Genomic DNA, 17,880 nt, shown 5'->3' with positions numbered 1-17,880 from the left:
AATTCAAATACATGCAGCAACTTCACAGGAATCATTATTCAAAATAATGAGGACCTTTAAGACTCAGTTTCTTTATTTATTGAATGCCAACTATTACTATTAAAGAGGGACACATAATTTCATCTTTGTTTGAGGATGTAAGACATCCTCAGGGCAAGGTAGGGCAGGGGGTTGATCAAGAGAGTTCATGATTCTTTTGATCCTCTTGATCAGCTTATATGATAGTTGGTATCAAGTTGTGATCAAGTCAACTGTTAGAGAATATTGTCACTTGGTTGATAAAACAGAAGGTATCTAGTTAAATCTCAATGACAGGAGTTGACCCTAAAATGAATTTATTGGTTTAGTTTTTCTATTGGTACCCCTTGGATGATGAATTTCAATTGTGGGTAGTGTATCAAGAAGGATTGTTTAGATTCTTGGGAAGACTCTTATGGAAGAGTCACTCTTTTGTATCAGCTTGTATATGGGGGTAAACATACTGGGCAGCCCTTTTCCTTAGACCTTTCTTCTGGAGAAAGGAATCTTCAAGGAATGGGAAGAGGACTATTCACATGGCTCCAGGCATTGGACAAAGCAGCAGCAAGCAATCAAAAATCATAATTTGAAGGAGCAAGGGACTTTCATCTTATGTTTTGCTGTATATCATTGTCAGTTGGACAGTACAAATTCAGTAGAAAGGGAATAAGTTGCCTTATTTGCAGCCAAATGTGTTTCCCTTCCAGGTGAATCCAAGCCTTTAGAGGGTCACTGTGGAGTGAGAAAGGAACTCACCCAATTTTAAGGTGTTGCCTGTTTAACAACCCCAAAGTATGTTTCCCTTCTGAAGGAAATCCAAACCACAAAGTGATGCTATGAGGTTAAGGGTAACTACGTGTATCTTTGTGGGAAAGAAGGATTCACTGACAACCTTCAGTTCAGGTTACTAACAAAGGGAACCCAAACCATTCACTGGTGCTTATGGAAAATCAATATCTATTCAGAAGTATGCTGACTTAGGAGAGTCAAATGTTATATTTTCAATGTGAGAATTTACACCTTGAAAATTAGCAGATCTTGATTTATTTTTTTGTTGATTACCTAGACCAAAACTTTTTAAACTGTGGGTTAAGACCTTGATTGAATGTGGTAGTTGTGAAATACCAAAATATTGATCAACTCTGAAAAATGTTGAAAATGCTCTATATCTTGCAGTATAAAATACCCCACTAAATATATATATATATATATATATATATATTATATATATATATGTTTTACATAGAAATAGACACATCCATCTCATTTCATCTTTAATAAATGATAAAATTATATTTATACCAAAGAATTGCTTTAAAATAAATTTCTTTATGATTTATTATCAGAAAATATTCAATTTGTATACCTACTGACATATCTATATACCTGGAGTCATGTATAAGTTTCTCAGGAAAAAAGGGGTCATGAGTGGAAAAAATGTAAGAATCTTGGTTTAGACTTAGTAAAGTGTTAATAATACAGATTTAGTCTGAAGTGTGTTGAGAGGTATATCCTCTTTACTTCCTTATCTAGTTGTTAAACATTTACCAGCTTGCCCCTGGACCCACTGAAAAGGGAAGAGAATTTTATTGATTGCTTATAAGCTCTTAATATTTTCTTCATTCTTTTATATTGTTATTATCATTGTTCAGTCATATGTATTTGTAACCATACCATTCATGAGGTTTTCTTGGAAAATTTACTGCAATAATTTGCCATTTTCTTCTCCAATGGATTAAGACAAACAGGGTTAAGGGCCCTTTCCAGAGTCACACATCTAATAAATGTCTGAGTCTGGATTTGAACTTAGGTCTTTTCTTCTCCAGGCCCAGTGTTCTGTGTACTATGGTGTTGCCTACTTGGCTTTTATAGTCTCCTATTAATCCTTCCCTTTTTTATATTATCCGTAAGAAGAATAGGCTGCCCTATACCTGGTAAAGGCACTTGTTACTGTGAGTGCTTGTACGTTCACTCAAGGAGCCAGAGACCTTGTTATTTAAGCTGAGATTTTCTGAAGAAAGTTCTGGATGGAGGCAATTTGGAGCAAAAGAGTTAGTGATTTGGGGGGCTAGTCCCCAGGATTGAACTTCTTATGTGTGAAGACAAAGTTTTGAGCTCTAGAGCTATAAGATTTGTAAAGCTCAAATGAGATGAATGTGAGGTTTTGTTCATCCAGTCATCGATTCATATCTTTTGTGTTCATATCACCTCAATTTTTAAATATTCTATCTCTTATCTCTCCAATAAAGTATCTATTATTACAAGATTAAAAATGAAGTGGAAAAATAGTAAAACCAAACAAAAATGTCAATTATATGTGATAGGCCAGTTCTTCACCATGTTCCTTTACCTCTAAAGAGGTAAGCAAGATTTAATTTCACCCCTCTCCCCCACCACTTTTCACCAAGGCCAAGCTTGTTGGTGATTTAATTACATTAATTAATTACATCTTATTTACTTAAGTAATTAATGATATAATTACACAATATTCAGTTACATCTTTAAAAAAAATCTTTCCATTGACATTATTGTGATCATCATGTATATTGTTTTCCTGGTTCTGTTTACCTCACCATCCAACAGATGCTCATGAAAGTTTATCACGTTGTTCTGAATTTTCAATATTTGTTGTAATTAAGAAATAAACATTTATTAAGCAGTACTATGTGTTAAGTCCCAGACACACTAATATTGCATTACATTCATATTCTATAATTTGTTTAGTTTTTTCCCAATTGATGGATACCCACTACTCTCCCATACTTCATTTCCACAAAAAGTATTGTTATAAATATTTGGTATAATTAAGGGAGCTTTTCTTTTTCTTTTTGACCTCTTTGAGATATAAACCTTGCAATGGGGATCTCTGTATTATGGACATTTTAATCATTTTTATAGTGTAATTTCTAATTGACTTTGAAGATAGTTTGACTAATTTGCAGTTCCACCAACAGTGTATTTGTATGCCAGGATTTCTGTTGAATATTGTTATCTTTTATCCTCTTGGGCAATTTGTTGTGTGAGGTGAAAGTCTAGAGTTATTTTATTAATCAAATGAGATAGTTTTTATGAAATACTGTGCAAACTTTAAAATCTTATAGAAATGATGGCCATAATTACTATTATCAATCATTTTTGTTGTTTTATTAATTAATAATAATTTAATAGAGGTACATAACTTCAGCCATTTTAAGGTGCAACAAAAGTCATGCAGGTAGGTGACAGAAGAAAGAGCCTAATGGGTTAAGCAAAGAACTGATATATGTTAGATGAAGATCTCATAGACATGGAAAGCTAGAACAGATATCCCTAAAAATGCATGAGGATAAACAAATGGCTTGTAGGAATGAGAGCTGAAAAGCTAAAGAATGAAGGGAGAGAGAACAAAAAATGAATCAGAACAAGAGAATAAAGGAAATGTCACCCCTTCATTTGACCAAAGATTTTGTCTGCCTGTTTTTCTGTGGATGTGTTTAGAGATTGCTTCCCCATCACTGTCCTGGAGGCATTAATCTTAACAATTACGGGAAACCCTTTAAATGTACATGTTAATTTCTATACCTATTCCAATCTTTCAGATGCCTCTAGAGGAATTTACCACTGTCATTGAGATGATGCATCTTTTGGCAGTAAACATTAGTAAACTTAAGTGCCATGAGTCATATTTTCAATTTTTAATTAAATTATGACCTATCAAAAGTTTGATTTATTTAGGCTTGAATTCATTTCAGACTCTGGTTTGAAATTTACATTGCTGATTTATATAAGGAGAGATTGAATCTAGCATAATTCATTATTACCTGGATTTGGGGAAGATAATAAGCATTTATTACATGCCTACTGAGTGCCAGGCACTGTGATAGTGTTTTACAAATATTTCTTGCAACAAGCCTGTTAGATAGACGATGTTATTATTATTAAGACTGAGATTAAGTGACTTGCTTAAGGTCACACAGTTAATAAGTGTTTCATCTTGGCTTTGAACTCTGGTCTTCCCAACTTCAGGTCCAGCTTTTTATGTACTATATACCACCTTGTTGCAGATGAAATCCTGCTCTACTTCCTCCCTTTGATTTTTAAACTTAACTTATACATAGCACAAAATCCAGACAGAACATAACCTCTAAGACAAGTTCTTGATCCTCTGTCCTAAAATCAGTACTAGACTCACTCATTCTTGAAAATTAATTTAAAGAGAACAACTTTCTATACATTTCATCTCATATTTGACACAATGATTAGATGACCAGATCTCCCAAACAATTCTAAGGTCATCATATACTGACCAACTGCCAATTTGCATCTATGGAGGGAGTTTCCACACTAGGAATTATCCCCACAGTGATGAAAGTCCAGGTCCAGATTCTCCACTTCCCTCTCAAATGCACACACACACACACACACACACACACACACACACACACCTTTCCTCAGTGAGTTTCATTGTTCTACTAAAGTCATAAGAACAAATAGAACTAGTTGTTTATTTTTTTAGATGGAAGTAAATCCACACTCCAGGACAGACAGAACAACAGTCAGACAAAGGAGCTCTATCTGCCCTGTCAAATATAGTAAACACTGTGCTTAAATTGTCTCCCTGTGATTCATTCTTATCCCTAGAATTCTGATAAAACAACAGGACAGCTAATTAATGTTCCTAAGATAGGGTTCCCATTTACAGGAAGGAGGAAAAAAAAAAGGAGACAGGAAGAAAGGGTGGAGAACAAATAATAACATGATAGCCTGAAACAATAAAGTGATTGGTCAAGAAATGCACCAACAATCTGTGAGCCAACAGCTTGAACTTGATACCCCCCAGGGAGCAGGGAACCAGACCTCCAGGTTCATTTTGAGGTTTGACCAGATTCTAGTTGGCTCAGATGAGAAATGGAGAGGATGTGATAGTACAGGGAGGGGTGGGGGTATGGAGCAAAGAGTGGGGATCTGGGAAAGAGTGGAGCTTACTATAATAGCACTAAAAATTTTCTTTGAGATTGTTCTGAATTTGCCATTACAGTTTGCCACTAGTTAAAAGATATGACCAAATTGCTTTTCTGTTTTCTTCATATCAACCAATTAGCAAGCATTTTGAAAACATCTGCTATAGCCAGACACTGAGGACACAAAAATGAAATAATCCATACTCTCAAGTCACTGTCATTTCCTGTCTCTCTCCAGTTAGAGACTTCTTTTGTCATAAAGAATAATAAAGCAAAAATGTTGAGATACACAGACCTGATAATATATACGGAATAGTTTCTGTCCTACCTGTTCTCTACCTGATCTACCTATAGTCCAGATATATTTCATGACCTTTTCTCAAGGACCTTCATTGAGTTTTCTATTACTCAGAGTTCAACATTTACATTATAACAATAACAGCAGCTAACATTTATATAGCATTTTGATTTTGTTTTTGCAAGGCAATTAGGGTTAAATGACTTGCCCAAAGTCACACAGCAAGTATAAATGTCTGACAGCAAATCTGAACTGAGTTCCTCCTGATGCTGATGCTCTATCCATTGTGCCATCTTGCTGTCCCTAACATTTATATAGCATTTTAAGGCCTACAAAGTACTTTATAAATAGTATCTCATTTAATTTTCTCAATAAGCTTATTAATTGAGTTCTATTATGTCCATTGGAAAAAACTCCAACCCACTAATCCCTCTAGCTACCATGTTTATCTTGGGAAATTTTACAATGTTTCTCCATTGTGAACAATGTATCATAGGCCCTTCTTTAATGTGATGAAAAAAAATGTTTTAAACCAAGAAGGGCCTATGATACTTTTTAGATTGTTAACATAATTAACTTCTTTGTTTTGTCAAAGAGTTTTTCTTCCTCATCTATTGAAATAAGCATATGGGTTTTTGTTATCTTCATTGTTTATATTTTTTTTATACAAATAATTTTTCTGTTACTGAACCATTCTTGCATTCATGGTATTCACACTAATTTGAACAGAATGAGTTATTTTGGGGACAAATTTCTGTAGTTTCCTTGCATAGATTTAATTTACAATTGCTTGTTAGCAATATTCACTAGTGAGTTTTACATTGCTTTTCAAAACATTATAAATTTTGAGATGGAAGGGACCTTAGAACTAATAATCTTATTTTACGTCAGAAACTGAATCACAGAGAGGTAGACTGATTTCCTGTGTTACACAGTGATGAGAAAAATTGGGATTTGAACTCAGATCCTTTAACTCCAGTTTCAACATTCTTTCTGATATTTTAAGAGTTTCAATTATCCTGTTGTCATTCAATTTTAAATACAATTGAATTAACCACAATTGGCAAAACAGCATTAATGACTAACTTGTATTTGCTAGTTTTTTGAACTAGAGGTAATAAGACTTACACACCAGGGTAAGATAAGAAATGGAATTCTCCCTATGTATAAATTCAGGATCTTTGTAGTGTCCACATACCTAAGGATTTAGATTTAGGGCAGGAGTAATCAAGATTATTTTCAGAGGCGTCTTTAACCATTCTAGAATATCTAGAATGATAGGAAAATCTCTTGACTTTGTGCCTAAATGGATATTTGGCTATCATCCTCCTGGATAAAATGGAAGAGTGAAAGTTCTTTTGGGTCTTCAAGTGGAAGTTGAATGATTACTTACTTCTCAAGGATGTTTTGTAGGAATTCTTGCTTAGCTCTGGATTGAGTTCTGAAGGCTCTGCCAACTTTGGGTTTCTATGTTTCTCTGAGAAGAGCTCTATATATTATTTGAGGTTAAGTATAGTCATTCAGGCAGCCAACAAGTATCATAAAACCCCATCTGTATGTAAAAGGGGTCTTGGAACATACCCATATTGGCTGATATGGGAGGGAAACACTCCTATGTCCCTGTGTTCTCCTACCATATAGGTGAGAGTAGCTTCCTTTTATTAATTATACAACCAGAACTGAGCAGAAAAGGGCATCTAGATGGTTCATTGGAAAGAGAACCAGCCTTGGAGTCAAAAAGTCTTGAGTCAAATCTAATCTCAGACATTTCTTTGTCTCTCTCTCTCTCTCTCTCTCTCTCTCTCTCTCTCTCTCTCTCTCTCTCTCTCTCTCTTCCTCTCTGTCTCTCTCTCTCTCTCTCTCTCTCTCTCTCTCTCTCTCTCTCTCTCTCTCTCTCTCTCTCTCTCTCTCTGTCTCTCTCTCTCTCTCTCTCTCTCTCTCTCTCTGTCTCTCTCTCTCTCTCCTCTCTGTCTCTCTCTCTCTTTCTCTCTCTCTCTCTCTCTTTCTCTTTTTGCTGAGGCAATTGGGGTTAAGTGACTTGTCCAGGCTCACACAGTTAGGAAGTGTTAAGTGTCTAAGACCAGATTTGAACTCAAGTCAGACATTTCTTAACAAATCACTTTACCCTTTTTGCTGAGTTTCCTCATCTATAAAATGTGCAAGACTGAAATGACAAACTAGTATCTTTGCTAAGAAAATGCAAATATGGTCACAAAGAATTGAACATAATTAAAACAACTGAACAACAACAACCACCAGAACAGGTTGTCTCTTTTAAATTGACAAATGGGAACTGTTACTCTCTCTATTTTTTTTTTTTTTTGATTGTGTTGAGGATAATGATTGGACACAGCTCACCTATTGTACAGGTGCCATGAACCAAACCTGGCCAGATGGATGCCTTCTCTGCCCTCTTTATTTTTCCTCTAGGACTCAGGGAAATTGGCTTGGTATTTGTTTCTCTTTTGTATTGTTTGTACTTCTCCATTACTATGGACATGTGGCAGTCCTTCCAAAACCAGGCTCCAGCCATGATGATTTTTGGAATGGGATTCCACACAGAATGCTACATTCAGTCAACCCCACAAGGAATGTCTGAGAAGTCATAGTGCCTGGGACTTGAGCCCAAGTGAGGCTTATGCTTGGAACTTGGAATTATACTATATAGAAACTAGACGGATCCAAGAACATCAATTATGATCTCTATGACCATGAGCAAATCATTTAATAAAAGCCTGTCTCAGTTTCTTCACTTGTAAAATGGAAATAATAATATAACCTGTCCCCCAGGGTTGTTGAGAGGATCAAACATGATATAATTGCAAAGGGGCAAGCATATAGTAAAAGCTATATAAGTACCAACTGTCATCATCATCAATCTTCATTTATTCTTCTCCTCTCTTAAGTATGAAGTAATATGGGGAGGAGGATTATGTCTCTTCCATGTGTTGTGGAGCATATTTGTAAATCATTATTATATCTTGAAGTAAATAGTTTTTTATAAAAGCTAATCTGATTTTTGGTAGTTAAATAGACCACAGGTACAAGAGGCTGACTCTTTTATTTGGGACAGCACCATCGATGGGGACTGAAGTTATTGGCAGAGAGCCTAGACAGCCCAAAACCTCCCTCAAGGGACCTGGGGAACCCTAGGGAATGACCAAAAGGCAATACCCTGGACATTTAGGCAGTGGGGGCCAGGGCAGACAATGTTACAGGATTATGAGTATATGGAGATTGTTGTTTTATGCAAGTAACAGGTTGCAATGAACCAAAAAGTCTTGAGTTGGGTTTTTATGTGTCAGAGATGCAAAAGAGATGAGAAGTCACTTGAGCCAAGATAATTAGACTCTAGGAGCAGCAAGATGGCACAGTGTCTAAAATGCTGGTCCCAGAGTCAGGAGAACCTGAGTTCAAATTTGACTTCAGACACTAGCTGTGTGATCCTGGGCAAGACATTTAATCTCTATTACCTTTCCCCACAAACAAACAAACAAACAAATACTATGGTTCTAATCCTGGATCTGCCTCTGGTCAGGTAAGTCATTCCCATCTTTGGGAAACAGTAAAGTCATTCCCATCTTTGGGAAACCTGTAAAATGAAATGTTACATTGCATAGTCTGTAAGGTCCCTTTTAGATCAATGATTTTACTCTTTTTTTTTTTTTTTGCTAATTTATGGGATTTAGAATATATTCCAGTAGACAGAAAGGGATTCAGCATACCTCATCACTTATCTCTTACCTTCTACAGGAAAAATTTAAAAACAAAATTCTTACAGAAAACAAGCAAATTTTGTCTTTGGTGGAGAAATCTTTTTTGTGTGCATTTGGATTGATTTGTTTTTGCTTAATTCCATAAAAACAGGATTTTGCTATATTTACTGAGTGATCACAGGGAGCATAGCATTAGACTTGGCACTCAGAATTAGCCACTACAGAGCAGCCACTATCCTTGACCTCAAGTTGCTGGCCGTCTAACAGGAAAGACAAGACAAGTCAGCACATAGCACTCAGCCCAGAGCGCTGCATGTTTCCAGTCTTATCTCAAAATATTTCCCTCTGCATATTCTATGCTTTGGTCAAATACTCCTCCTTCCCCATCCTCTTCACTATGGCTAGTGATATCCTCTCTCAGCCCAACTCAAAGGTCCTCAACAAATATTTATTAAAGACTTACTTTGTGCCTGGCACTGTGTTAAGCACTAGGATTACAAGTATAAGGGAAATGTAAGATAGTTCCTACCCTCAATGAGCTTATATTCTAATGGAAGGCAAATCATAAAAGAAGTTGAAAAGAGTCAGGGGTGGGTGGGTGAAAGAAGGGAGGGTACCTGCTTCTAGTGTGGTGGCAATATGTGGATTATAAAGGATCACTGTTCTGGGCCCTTCTCCAAAATCTTTAGGAAGATGTCCTCAATGGAAAAATCTCACTTCCATGAGGAAATTGCCTCTGATGCCTCTAGACTCTTTATACTTTTACCTCTTCAGGCCTTTCACAATAGGGCAAGTCACTTCACTCCTCTTTTCCTCATCCTTAAAATTGGGAGAATGACCCCAATTGCACTTACCTCACAGAGTTGATGTGAAGACCAAATGAGATAATAGGATAATAAGTATGAGGCAGGAAGAGATCTCAGAAATCAACTTCTATAGATGAAGAAACAGAATTCCAGAGAAGTTAAGGTCCTTGGACAAATGAGTAAAGCATTTTTTTAAAAGTGCTTTATATATTTGAAGCTCTGTCATAAGCCTTAGGGATATAAACTGAAAATCTAATCTCAAGAAGCTCACATTCTAATGGGGAAGACACAACATATAGGAAGTTTCAACTGTAAATCAGATGGAAAGGTCCCATGGTTCTGAGGGTATAGTGGTAAAACAAATGGCAAAATTTTTTTATTTTGTGTCATTTCCAGGAATAAAATCACTTTCATTTCTGATATTGAACCTTTTGACAATGCCAAAGACTTTGGACATAAGAATTTTTCCTTATCACTCAAAGGTGTGATTTTTAAATTTTTTTTTCAATTTCAATTTTTTTGTTTCTTTGCTTGTTTTTATTTTTACTCTGTAATTAAGAATGTATGTGTGTTCTTTATAATCTTTGGGCCATCCTTGTCAAAACTCCCATTCACTGAACCAAGTTCTCCAAAGGAAAGCTAGCTACATTTCACTCTCAGCATTCTAAGGGTACCGCTAAGGTGCTGCTTTAATGATCTCCCAACAACTATTTCAGTTTGAGTTTTCATTGTAACACATTTTCTCCCACTATCAATCTCCAGTATATTTAGTATCTCATTTCAATAATTAGCATCCAGATTCATTTAGCAAATAACAACAATTAGCTTCTACAAAGGGGTTTTTATTGAAAAGATACAGAAGTGTAGTCTTGGAGAGGAAGGAGATAAAGGAGGAAACAAAGTTTTAAAAAGTGAATGCTGAAAACTATTTTTACATGTATTTGGAAAAATAAAATACTATTAAAAAAAGAAGATATAGGAAGAACAGAAGTATAAACATTTTCCACATTATCTAGGAACAAATTGTCCCCTATTCTATCATGGTCTCTGGGGAAAGTGGGTCCAAACTTAAAGCAGTTACTTAAAAAACACTTTTCCACAAGGGTATTCACTTCCAAATGAAGTACAACTGATGAACAGAACAAGATCCTTGCTTTTAGGACCCAGTGGGGGCATTTCAGTTGCCAGGCTGATCCATCGCTGGGCTGGGTCCCCCAGAATCCTCTTCATATATCAGTACTGGTCTCAGGCATGGATTTTCACCACCATACCTTTTATGCACCACACGAAGAAAAAGTACTTTGACTTTATAGAAAAAAAAATCAATGCCATGCTTATGACTACATGTTGGTATCCTGAATAGGAAGATAGAGCTAGAAGCTTCTCTCCCTGCTCAGAGGCTTAGAACATCTTCCTCTTCTTGAAATCTAGGCAGCAAAAAAGAATAAATAATGGTATTAACGCCTTTTGAAGGCATTCTCAATTCAGTATCAGAAGCTAAAAGGAAAAAATCCCTTTTCTCAACCACACAGCATATAGGCAGAAAACAGTCATAGAATACCTGGATATGTTCTGAAGTACACACAGAGGATTACAACAGGCAGAGCCCAGTGAATGTATTCTAAGAACAAGGCTCCTGTGTCTAATCCCCTTTGCAAACTTTAAAGTACTATCTGGCTGTCAATTGTTTTTTTCTTAGTGTATGTCATAGGCCTCCAAACTGGAGAAAGAGAATTTAAATCTTTCATTATTTTTAATACTTATGCTAGGGCTGTGTATGCAGTAGGATTAATAAAAAAAACATTTATTGAGCTCATATTGTGTGCAAAGCACTGGACATACAAGCAAAAAATAGAGACAGTCCATCCTATCAAGGAGTTCCATTCTAAAAAGGGAGACCACACATTTTAGGAAGTTTATGCTGCCAAGTCAAAGGAAAAGTACCATAATCCATAGGGTGCAATTACAAAGCATATGATAATGCATCTTCTTTGATGTCATTTTCACTGATAAAACCATATCTATTTCTGGTGTTGAACCATTCGATGGAACAAAGGATTTGGTATAGAGAACTTGCTTTTCTGGGTTTTTGGTGACTCTGACTGCAGAGATGGCAGGTTCTGTAGGATTTCAAAAGCACTTGCCAAACCTCATCTTTATAGAGATTGCCTCTCTGGATGATGACTGAGGGACTGCACCTTTGGATGATGACTGGGCACTTCTATTCCTAGGGCTTAATCAATATTTGTTGAATTGAATTGAATAAATGGATGAATGCCATCAAAATAAACAGGCTGTTCCATAACATAATTCTAAGAATATGTTAGAAGGGAATGTAGGAAGGATAGGCTAGTGCATGTGTACAGTTAACTGAAGACTTCCCAGTGAGTTCTCCATAGTTTAGCACTTTAGTATTTGTCTGTAGTGGCACAGAGCATAGAGTGCTGATCCTGGAATTAGGTAGACATCTCCATTAGCTCAAACCTGGCCTCAGACACTTACTAGCCATGAAGCCCCGGACAAGTCATTTAAGTCTTTTGTTTTAGTTTCTCATCTGTAAAATGAGCTATAGAAGGAAATGGCAAAGCCCTTCAGTGCTTTTACCGGGAAAACCCTAAATAGAGTCTTGAAGAAGTGGATGTAACTGAAAAATGACTGAAAACAAAACGTTTTTTAAATCCCTGCAAGCATCTAGAAATAAGGTGGTTTATATACTTTATTGAAAAGTCAATCAATGACTTTTCCTTGATTGATAGATGTCTCCCAGCAGGGAAGAAGTAGGTAGTGCATTTAACTCATTGTTCCCTCTAAGGATGCAATGTTAGATTGACTAGCAGAAAAGTGAGGTCCTACTTGGAGAGCAAGAACCCTATGGTACAATAACGGTACATTCACTAGAGAAAAGACCTAAGAAATCCAGGTAAAAAAGCAGATCATCCATGCACACAAAATTAGAAGAATGCTAATCCCAGCAATTTACCAACAGATGTTTCTGGACTCCCACACATATTCTAAAGTTAGCCTTGCTTCAAGGGCTGCATGGACAGACAATATAAAACCTGTTGAAAGGAGTCATAGCTACAGTTCAGGATCATTGTTAGTTTGTTCCTAAATTTCTTAGTTAAATATTTGTAGAGTGTTCACATTATCCTAGGAACTGCTTGGTTAGGCATACAGGAAGACTTGGTTCTTTGGAAGTTAGAATTTGGAGAACTTTGGTATTTTGATAAGTCTTAAATTAAGCATGCAAAACAGTGTGCCCTTCCTAGTATGTCATTCCCAGAAGACCTCCAAAATGCATCTAAGACCAGACAATTTACGGTACTATGAATCAACCATATATTTGTTATTGTTCAGTTCTTTCAGTTGTGTCCAACCCTTTGTGGAATTTTCCTGGCAAAGATATTGGAATGGTTTGCCATTTCCTTCTCCAGAATATTTTGCAGTTGAGGAAACTGAGGTAAATAGGGTTTAGTGACTTGCTCAAGGTCACATGTCTGAGTGTCTGAATATTCAAAACATCCCTGGCAAGTAGAATAAGTTTTGGGAAAGGGCATGATGAGACCAAAACTGGATATGTATAGTTGATGGGGGATGGTGATGGCGACAAAGAGAACAGGAGAGAGAGAAAAGAAGAGGAAAGAACATATGACGAAAGGTTAAAGAAGGGAAAGCTTGTGAAATGAAGATATTACTCTTGTGTCTAGGGCTAGACCTAGGTGATTTTTTAGTTTGCATAGTTTTTCAAGGGGACTCAGGGAGCATCAATCAATCAACGAGCATTTATTAAGCATCACCTACATGCCAGGTTCTATGTTAGGTACCAATACCCCCAAAAAAGTCATTCCCAGGTCTCAAGGGACTTTTATTCTATTGAATAAAATGAGAAGAATCTCTTTATGTCAAATCTGTTCACAAAAGGATTCATTCTGGAGAGAGAGGTTCCAATTTAGGTGAGAAACACTGTAGTTATAGCCACTGTAACCTGTTCCCTACTGAATCTATTCTGTTATTCAGATCCCCTTGCATCATAGCTTTCCTGCTTGTTCCAAAACATCTTCAGTTACTTGAAAGTCAACAGAAAATTAATCAGCAAGCGGAAAGTTGGAAAAAGATTAATGTCTAAAAGCATAGGTCATTAAAATAAAAGCAGATCTGGACAAGTAGCTAGGGTTTTCCCCCCTCATTGATTTTATGAGCTGAATATTCCAGGACTAAAATCCTGTGGAACAAAGACTCCTTGGAAGAAATGGGACACTTTGTCCTTGGATTCCACCCCCTCTTTGGCTTGCCAGTCACCATTTATAGGGCTCTTACATTTTTCCCTTTCAAAAACCCCCTTGAAAACCCAGTAATTCAATGAGATGGCATGTTGAAAACTTCCGGTCTCATCCCAACCTACCTCTCAGGCTTATATTGTTTCACTGAGTCTTTCCACGGGAAGCTCCAAAGGAAAAAAAGTATTTTGTTCCTTGTTTTGGACTAATTTTATTTATTATTATAAGCCTGGGTGGAGAACTTACTTCCTTGCTTATGTTACGGCCAAGGTAGAAAGACAAAATAATAATATCAGGATGCACTAAGTGGCACATAGCTCTGTCAGTCAGTTCTAACTTTTGCTTGACAACTTTCTTTGTCTTCTTTACTGAGTGAATTTGAATCCAAAGGCATTTGAAATTGAACATTAGGTCTATGAAATACAGGCTAAAACCATTTGGTCAAATTTAAATCCACTTCTCCATAACTTTGGATATGTCTCTTTGATTTCAAAAATTATCTTGCTGTAAAACAGAGATACATAGATGGGAAGAAATTCTGTCAACTCTACCTTATACTTGACTGTCAGTCAGTCACGGGCAGATTGGAAGTTCTATCATAACTTCCATACAGTACTTGCTTCTGAAGGTCAATAAGCAAAACCGAGATGGAAGAGCCATTCACTGTTTTGAAAAGGAAATGGAATTTTAAGTCCAGAGGCTTGGGATTCAATATTGACTTTTCCATTGGTTTGAATAAGTCACTTAATTTTCTGGGGCTTCCAGTTTCCATTTATAAGACAGAAATATTAATTATAGCAATATAGATTCAGAACTATAAGGACCCTTAGAGGTCTAGTTCAATATTTTCATTTCACAGAAAAGGAGTCCAATGACATGCAGAGGGGGATTATGAGGATTAATTTTTAAATTTAATCAACAAAAAGACATTATCATCATCAAGAAAAAAATTATTAAAATCAGGACATTCAATAGGCAGATACAAATTAAATATGATATCTGTTCTATTTCAGGGATATTTGTGTAGATTAAATATTATAGTAGATGCTAAAACATATTATGTCTATGGTCCCTGGTTATTCTAATTAACTGAATAACAAGTAACATTGTTTCCCCATAAGAAAATAAAGGCTTATGTCATTTGTCTTTAAATATATTCTCCTTTCTTTTGAATACATTTGGAAATTGTTGCTGTTTAATAATGTCTGACCTTTTAGTCATGTCCAGCTTTAAGGCCCCACACGGAATTTTCTTGACAAAGAAACTGGAGTGGATTAAGGCAAAATGAGGTTAAGTGATTTGCACAGGATCACACAGCTAGTAAGTATTCGAGGCCACATTTGAACTCAGGTCTTCCTGACTCCAAGCCCAATACTCTATATAGTGAGCCATCTAATTGCCTTAAAAATTATAGTCTTTTTCAAATTTAAGTCAAACCTAAATAATAATATTTATATTTTGCTTGAAGGTTTGCAAACTACTTTGCAAATATTATCCCAATTTATCTCAAATAAAAGCCATGAAATAGGATGAACACAATTGCTATACTGAATAGGTTAATCAGCTAATATTATACTTTAAATGTCACTGAATTTGTAATTGGGAGAACTGGGTCAGAATTTTGGCTCTAATCCTTACTATTCAGAAATGGGTACCCAACATCTTCCATATGTATTCCTCCATCTTAGATGATTTGGATGTTCATAAAAATCTTATTACACTCATTATTCCCCTTGGTACTTGCCATCCCTTGTACATGTGATTCTATCTCTGGTTTCTTTGTCTTTGCACAAACTGTCTCCACATGTCTACAATATAATCCTTTCTCACTTTCATCTCTTAGAATCCCTAACTTTGTTCAAAGACTAGCTCAAACATCCTTCCTTACACACTATCAGCCTTTCTCAATCCCCACAGCTGATAGGATCGTTTCACAAACCTCTCTTTTGAAAAATACCCTTTGTAGAAAGCAAGTGGTGCTAGTTAATAAGTCAGGCTGAACTCAAATGATTTTGGGGGGAGGGGATTTCCTGTCAATATGGCTGTCTTTTTTTAAAAGCTCTCTCCTCTCACAGGTATGTCTTCCCATCAAAAATGTAGCTAGTGTTCTGCAAGTGAAAAGAAGCTTACCCTATGTTTCCTAACCTTGAAGCTTTCCACTTTTATCAACTTATAATTTATTTCTAGGAGGATTTAATTATTAAATTCATATATCATGTTTAGTATAAAACTATTTCCTCACTGTCCATATAGCTATAAGCCCCCAGATCAGCCCCAAATCATCAAAGTTTTATCTCCCTAGAAGAGAAATTCTTGGGATGTGTATATGTGTGCATGTGCATGTGTAGATGTGTATGTATAATAGACCATTTAACAGTAATTTGAAGCCTAGAGACCCCTTCTGACAATCATGGTTTTAAAAAAATAACTTAAAATACATATATTTTATATATTTATGCATATGTTATATACACACATATGTGTGTATGCATATATTTTAAAGAAGTTTGTAGACCTCAGATTAACAACCTCTGCACCAAAATAATGAACTCTCTTTTCTTATCCTTTCTCTATTTGTAAGTCTTAAATAAAAACACACACATACCTTAGCATTTTTGTCAGCCAACAGGGTTTTATATCAAGTAAATTCTGAAGCAACAGATAAATAATAGACAATCTAACACATCCAGCCAAATGTGAGGAGGAAAAATTGCTTTGTTAGGAAGAAGAAGTCCTTACATTGGTCTGTCTTTAAGATCACTCAGTGCCCCCAGAGCAAAGGATTTTAGGTATTATCATTTCCATACCTATGAGACTGTGCAGGATGTCCCGATTTTCTAATAGCTTCTCTCCCCGTTTATTTCTTTTTTTTCTGGTGTATTTTCCAGCTCTTTGGTATCTTTTTGCTGTTTGCCCAAGTTTTGAATCACCTTTTCTGATAACTTCTTTTTCAAAAAAAGAACTGAGGGGCAAGATTGGTAGTAAAGATCTATCTCTCTTCCCTAGTTTTCTTTTTTTCTAAAGGCAGACTTCATTCATGGTTTATATAAATTTTGCATCTACATTTTTATGAGCATTCCTCCCCTCTCCCCCGCCCCACCCCCCCATAATGGAGTGCATGTTCTCTGAAGATAGGATTAGGATTATTTCATTTTTTTCTTTGTGTCCCATGCACTGAACACTGTGCCTGGCTTATAATAGATTTCAACTAGCTCTAAATCCTATGATCCTATCCTATGTAAGGAGAAGGTACATGAATCTAAATCTGAGCCATGAAAAAATGGATTTCTAATGTGTTTTAAGCTCCTGTCAGTTTCTTTAAACTATCTCTTCTTATAGTAAAATAGTCTGCTGAATTTATCAGGGTTCCTTTTTAAATAGCAATAATAAGCCTTAAATTAACTTTGCATTTGGGGAATAACTTTCATCTTGCTGATAGTGACTGAAAAATAATATAGACCAGCATGTGATAGTAACAAAACTGGGTTACTTTTGGCTCTTCCCATTCTCACAAAACTCACTACATCCTGTTTGTTTTCTTTATATAGGTTTTTGCTTTCTAGATGAAGTGGAGTATGGTAGAAAGGGCACTTAATAAATAGTAAAGGCTGTCTGGATTCTAGTTCTAGCCTCAGAAGAGTCAGTAAGCCCTCTTGTGACTCAGTTTCCCTACATTATTACTGACTCTGTTCATAGGATTCTTGGGAGGATCCAAGGAAATGGTAGGCAATGAAAGTGCCTTGAAAAGCACAAAACAGGTTATAAACTAATCAGGCATTCTTATGTCCCTCCCATTCCCTGAAAGCTTCTTATATATTGTCAGTA

General features: G+C 36.0%; 1 long non-coding RNA gene across 1 annotated transcript in view; it reads left to right on the top strand.

The window, feature by feature from the left end:
* The window catches only part of LOC127556795 (uncharacterized), a 127,767-nt gene that overhangs the window by 20,629 nt on the left and 89,258 nt on the right, over window positions 1-17,880 (top strand). The gene's annotated exons all lie outside the window — the stretch shown is intronic.

The sequence above is a fragment of the Antechinus flavipes genome, chromosome 1 (genome assembly GCF_016432865.1).
Source record: "Antechinus flavipes isolate AdamAnt ecotype Samford, QLD, Australia chromosome 1, AdamAnt_v2, whole genome shotgun sequence".
NCBI classification, from domain to species: domain Eukaryota; kingdom Metazoa; phylum Chordata; class Mammalia; order Dasyuromorphia; family Dasyuridae; genus Antechinus; species Antechinus flavipes.
Note: the sequence above shows the minus strand (reverse complement) of the source record. Positions and strands in the feature narration are given on the sequence as shown.